Genomic DNA, 6002 nt, shown 5'->3' with positions numbered 1-6002 from the left:
AACATCATGTCAAACATAGTTCTAACATAGGTCCAACATCATCCAACAAAAATACAACATTATTCATAATGTTTCATAATTATTCATATATAACGTTCGGGCTTCTGTCTGTTCCTTGAGCTTCTTGCCATCACTTTGCTCCTCGTGCACCTTGTGCTCATTGCTTCTTCTCTTCTCCTCTTGGTTGTCGGTACTTTGTGCATCTTCTTCAAACCTATCACAGAGCTGTGCAAAACATAAAGGGTAATGAGATCATGTCAAGTGACCCATAAATGTACAATAGTATTTGACCCTTGCAAGATTTACATACCTAGCAGAACTCACAACAACAGAAGGTTGGTCACCATTTGGAGCCTCACTTGGATCATCATTTGGAGCCTCACTTGGATCACCATGATCATCATTTGGATCACCATTTGGAGCCTCACTTGGATCACCATGATCACTATTTGGAGCCTCACTTGGATCATCATTTGGAGCCTCACTTGAATCATTATTTGGAGGATATTTTGGATCATCGTCAAAATGATGCGACTGTTGACCATCATCATTTCGAACCTCGTCAAAATCCTCATCTGATGCAACTGGCTGCTGTCCATCATTTTCATCATCTGTTGAGGCAACCGGCTGCTGACCAACATTTTCATCGAAGCCTTCATCAAAACTCTCTCTGAATGCTGGATCTACTGTCTTATCACAGTACTTACCGAAATGACCAGACCCACCACATCTTGTGCACTTACGCTTCCCCGCTCCAAGTCCAGCTCCTTCGCTGTGAGGTCTGATTCGACTCTTCCTTGGTCTACCTGCTGCTCTATTCAGAACTGGAGTACAAAGCTTGAATCCAGGGTCCACCATGTCCCATTGTTGCTTTCCCTCCATAGCAGGCAATGCATAAGCATATGTGGCTTTGAACCTTGCAATAGAGTAGTAATCATGCACATACTGCTGAATGTTCCCTACTGGACCTGGGAGAGAAGTGATGAAAAACAAGGCATGAATGCATGGCAACCCGGTTATCTGCCATTGCCTACAACTGCAAGTTCTAGCTTCTAAATCCACTTGATATCTCCATTCCCTCTTCTCTTTATCCAAATATGATATCTCTGCTGTGGTACCCGAGCAAAGAGTCATGTTCATTTCCAAGCCTGTTGTTTTCTGCTTCAGTTCATTCATCACGGCAGGGATGATAATGTGGCCCATGAATTTTGCCTCAGCTATTCCTGCACGATCATGAAATTTATGCATGTATTCTATCCTTATCCTGTCCAACAAATCCACCACATAATGACCCTTTAGTTTCCGGATCGTTGAGTTGAAAGACTCTACTAGATTATTGTGCACATAGTCAACTTTGCTCAGTTCACTGAATTGGCTTCTGGCCCATAACTTGGAGTGGTGTGTTTCCAAGTATTCTTTCACTTTGGGATTCATGTATAACTGCCTCAAGTGGTAGTTGTGCTTCTTCACACTGCAAGTCAAAGATGCTGGCCATAAATTGTCGGTATACACCTTTCCTTTGAATTTCTTCATGAAATTTGCAGCAAGGTGACGCATGCATTCCCTATGCTCTACTCTAGGGAACACATTGTCCACGGCCACTTCTAAACCTTTGCAGGCATCTGTATGAATGACCAACCCATTGGGATGTGCAATAGCTCAGCGCAGATTATGCAAAAACCAAGTCCAGCTCTCCTCAGACTCTGTCTCCAGCACACCGTAGGCAACTGGAAATACAAAACTGTGTGCATCAACTGCACAAGCTGCTACTAACTGTCCTTTAAACCTCCCTGTGAGAAAAGTGGCATCAATAGCCAAATAAGGCCTGCAACCTGCCAAAAAACCCCGGCGACAAGCCTCAAAGCAGACAAAAACCCTCCTAAAGCATTCCTTGGTCTTTGTCACTCCCCTGAAAGAGAATATAGCTTCTCTTCATCAACCCCAGAATTGTAGTCATCAGGCTCCACTTCAAGGGGGACCCTACTACTGTTGCCCACACTTGTCGAGCCACCACGTCGCCGTGCACCAACTGAACTGTTCTGGCTAGAGATGCCATTACGACGACTTGGTTCTCCCTGAGATGTTGCACCCGTCATCCTAGGTCCAAATGCCTGCTCAAGCACATCAACTTGCAGCCTCACATGAAAATTATCTTTCTCTTTATGCCTAACAAACATGGTAGCTAGCTCTTCATCATTACTAATTGTCACCCATTTCTTTTCCCCATCATAGTATTTGTATACCACTTCATCAAGCAAACCCCAAGGATATTGTCTACAAATTACCTCCCCAAATTGTCTGAAACTCCAATTACTAGCCATTGGCAACCGATAATCAAAACCTCCTTGGTATTTCTTCTGATCCTTTGCATCGAACGTGTACCGGTCCCTTCTAATGTGCATCAAGAAAGCAAACCGCAACTCCATCCTAACCGGCGAAAAACAGAGACACAATCAACACACTAATTGGGCAAACCTACTCGAATCGAGTGTTCAAATGCACAACTAAGCTCAATCTAAACAGGAGGCGGGACTTACTTCTCAGGAACCCAGTCATGGACACGGCGGATCTCCGGCCCGATGCCTGCCTCGCCAAATACTCCGGGGTCGCCGCTGCTCTCCATTTCTCCCTAGGGTTCTTCCTCCTAGTTCAAATAGCTCCAGCAGCCCCCCACGTTTGAGCGCTCCGGCCAGGCGCACGAAAGGAGGCCGCGCCGCGGGTCAAGCAGGTGGCGGGCGCCCCACCCGTGGCGTCGCAGGAAGGTGGCGGGCGTCGCAGGTAGCCATGGAGCGTAGGCGCAGGACGGTAGCGGTGGAGTAGGCGTGCAGCTGGTGGCAGGGCAGGTGCTGGCCGCGGCGCACGTGGCGGCGACAGCGCAGGTCAGCTGGCCGGCGGGGAAGCAGACGGGCAGAGTGAGCTACGAATGATTTGGGGATTTAGTTGCACGGGCCTACATGTCAGCTCTGGACCCACGTCCACGCGGTCCCACGTGTAACTCCGGACCCACAACCACTAACGCTGGCGGACGGAATGGACTCAAATATGGCCGTTTGGCCTCGTCATAGTAGCTGTGCATGGACTAGGGGCAAAACTGAGCACAATTTGCATCTGAGGGCAAAACTGAGCACAGAGACACCACTGAGGGCAAAAGGATAATTAACCCTTTTTTATATTGTATTTTTTTAACGTGCAATGACCGTTTTAAAATGTAAGGAAACTATTTTTCATTTTAGAAATATAAGAAAAAGTAATAAGCAAAAACAAAATCTGTCTTGGAGAACAGCGCTCCTCTCATGCTGGTCCAGTCCATTTAGGGGGCTTCTGAGGCAAGAGATCCTTTCGAGTTGCTTTAAACGACATATAGTCATGCCCATACCTGCGAGTTTACCCTCTTAACTAATTTGTCAAGCATAGTGGGCCATTGTGAGGTTTCTAGTGAAGTTAGTGGTTTATGATCCAGGAGGTAAAGGAAAAGGCAGTGGCATATGATAACCCAAAAGTATAGGGATCACAACAGTTTTCGAGGGTAGAGTATTCAACCCAAAGAATGTTCTCAAGTGTTAGCAGCTGAGTTGTCAATTCAAGCACACCTGAATGACTTAATATGTGCAGCAAAGTGTTTAGTGGCAAAGTAGTATGAAAGTAACGGTAACAGTGGCAAAAGTAACAATAACAGTTTTGTAGCAATCGTAACAGTGGTAACGGAGAAATAACTAAGCAAAGATCAATATGTGAAAAGCTTGTAGGAAATGGATCAATGATGGATAATTACATCGGATCGGATGTAATTCCTAACGCAACAGTTATAACATAGGGTGACACAAAACTAGCTCCAGTTCATCAATGTAATGTAGGCATGTATTCCGAATATAGTCATACATGCTTATGGAGAAGAACTTGCATGACATCTTTTGTCCTACCCTCCCGTGGCAGCGGGGTCCTATTGAAAACTAAGGGATATTAAGGCCTCCTTTTAATATAGTACCGGACCAAAGCATTAGCACTTAGTGAATACATGAACTCCTCAAACTACGGTCATCACCGGGAAGTGTCCCGACTATTGTCACTCCGGGGTTTGCCGGATCATAACATGTAGTAGTGACTATTGACTTGCAAGATAGGATCAAGAACTCACATATATTCATGAAAACATAATAGGTTCAGATCTGAAATCATGGCACTCGGGCCCTAGTGACAAGCATTAAGCATGGCGAAGTCATAGCAACATCAATCTTAGAACATAATGGATACTAGGGTCAAACCCTAACAAAACTAACTCGATTACATGGTAAATCTCATCCAACCCATCACCATCCAGCAAGCCTACGATGGGATTAATCACGCACGGCAGTGAGCATCATGAAATTTGTGATGGAGGATGGTTGATGATGACGATGGCGACGGATTCCCCTCTCTGAAGCCCCAAACGGACTCCAGATCAGCCCTCCCGAGGAAGATTAGGGCTTGGCGGCGGCTCTTTATCGTAAAACGCGATGAATCCTTCTCTCTCATTTTTTCTCCCCAAATGTGAATATATGGAGTTGGAGTTGAGGCCGATGGAGGTCCAGGGGGCCCATGAGGCAGTGGGTGGGCGCGCCATGCACCCTTGTGGACAGGGTGTAGGCCCCCTTACGTTGATTCTTTTGCCAATATTTTTTATTAATTCCAAAACGTGACTCCGTGAAGCTTCAGGTCAATCCGTGAACTTTTATTTCTGCACAAAAATAACACCATGGCAATTCTGCTGAAAACAACGCTAGTCCGGGTTAATTCCATTCAAATAATGCAAGTTAGAGTCCAAAACAAGGGCAAAAGTGTTTGGAAAAGTAGATACGTCGAAGACGTATCAACTTCCCCAAGCTTAAAACTTTGCTTGTCCTCAAGCAATTCAGTTGACAAACTGAAAGTGATAAGGGAAAACTTTTACAAACTCTGTTTGATCTTGTTGTTGCAAATATGTAAAGCCAACATTCAAGTTTTCAGCAAAGATTATGAACTAACCATATTCACAATAACACTTAGGTCTCACATTTACTCATATCAATGGCATAATCAACTAGAGAACAATAATAATAAATCTCGGATGACAACACTTTCTCAAAACAATCATAATATGATATAACAAGATGGTATCTCGCTATCCCTTTCTGAGACCGGAAAACATAAATGCAGAGCACCCCTGAAGATCAAGGACTGACTAAACATTATAATTCATGGCAAAAGAGATCCAGTCACAGTCATACTCAATGTAAATTAATAGAAATGCATACAAATGATAGCGGTGCTCTCCAACTGGTGCTTTTTAATAAGAGGATGATGACTCAACATAAAAGTAAATAGATAGGCCCTTCGCAGAGGGAAGCAGGGATTTGCAGAGGTGCCAGAGCTCGAGTTTTGATACAGAGATAAATAATATTTTGAGTTGCATACTTTCATTGTCAACAAAACAACCAAGAGATCTCGATATCTTCCATGCTACATACATTATAGGCGGTTCCTAAACAGAATGGTAAAGTTTATACTCCCCCACCACCAACGAACATCAATTCATGGCTGGTCCAAAACTACGGGTGCCGTCCAACTAACAACAATCCTTGGGCAGTTTTGTTTGCAATTATTTTGATTTCATTTGAGCATGGGAATGGGCATCCCGGTTACCGGCCATTTTCTCGTGAATGATAAGCGGAGTCCACTCATCGTGAGAATAACCCACCTAGCATGGAAGATATAGATAGCCGTAGTTGATACATGAGCTATTCGAGCATACAAAACAGAATTTCATTTGAACGTTTAGAGTTTGGAACATACAAATTTACTTGGAACGACAGGTAAATGTTGGAAATATGCCCTAGAGGCAATAATAAATTAGTTATTATTATTATATTTCCTTGTTCATGATAATCGTTTATTATCCATGCTATAATTGTATCGATAGGAAACTCAGATACATGTGTGGGTACATAGACAACACCATGTCCCTAGTAAGCCTCTAGTTGACTAGC

This window comes from Triticum dicoccoides, chromosome 2B (genome assembly GCF_002162155.2).
Source record: "Triticum dicoccoides isolate Atlit2015 ecotype Zavitan chromosome 2B, WEW_v2.0, whole genome shotgun sequence".
In the NCBI taxonomy this organism is placed as follows: Eukaryota; Viridiplantae; Streptophyta; class Magnoliopsida; order Poales; family Poaceae; genus Triticum; species Triticum dicoccoides.
Note: the sequence above shows the minus strand (reverse complement) of the source record.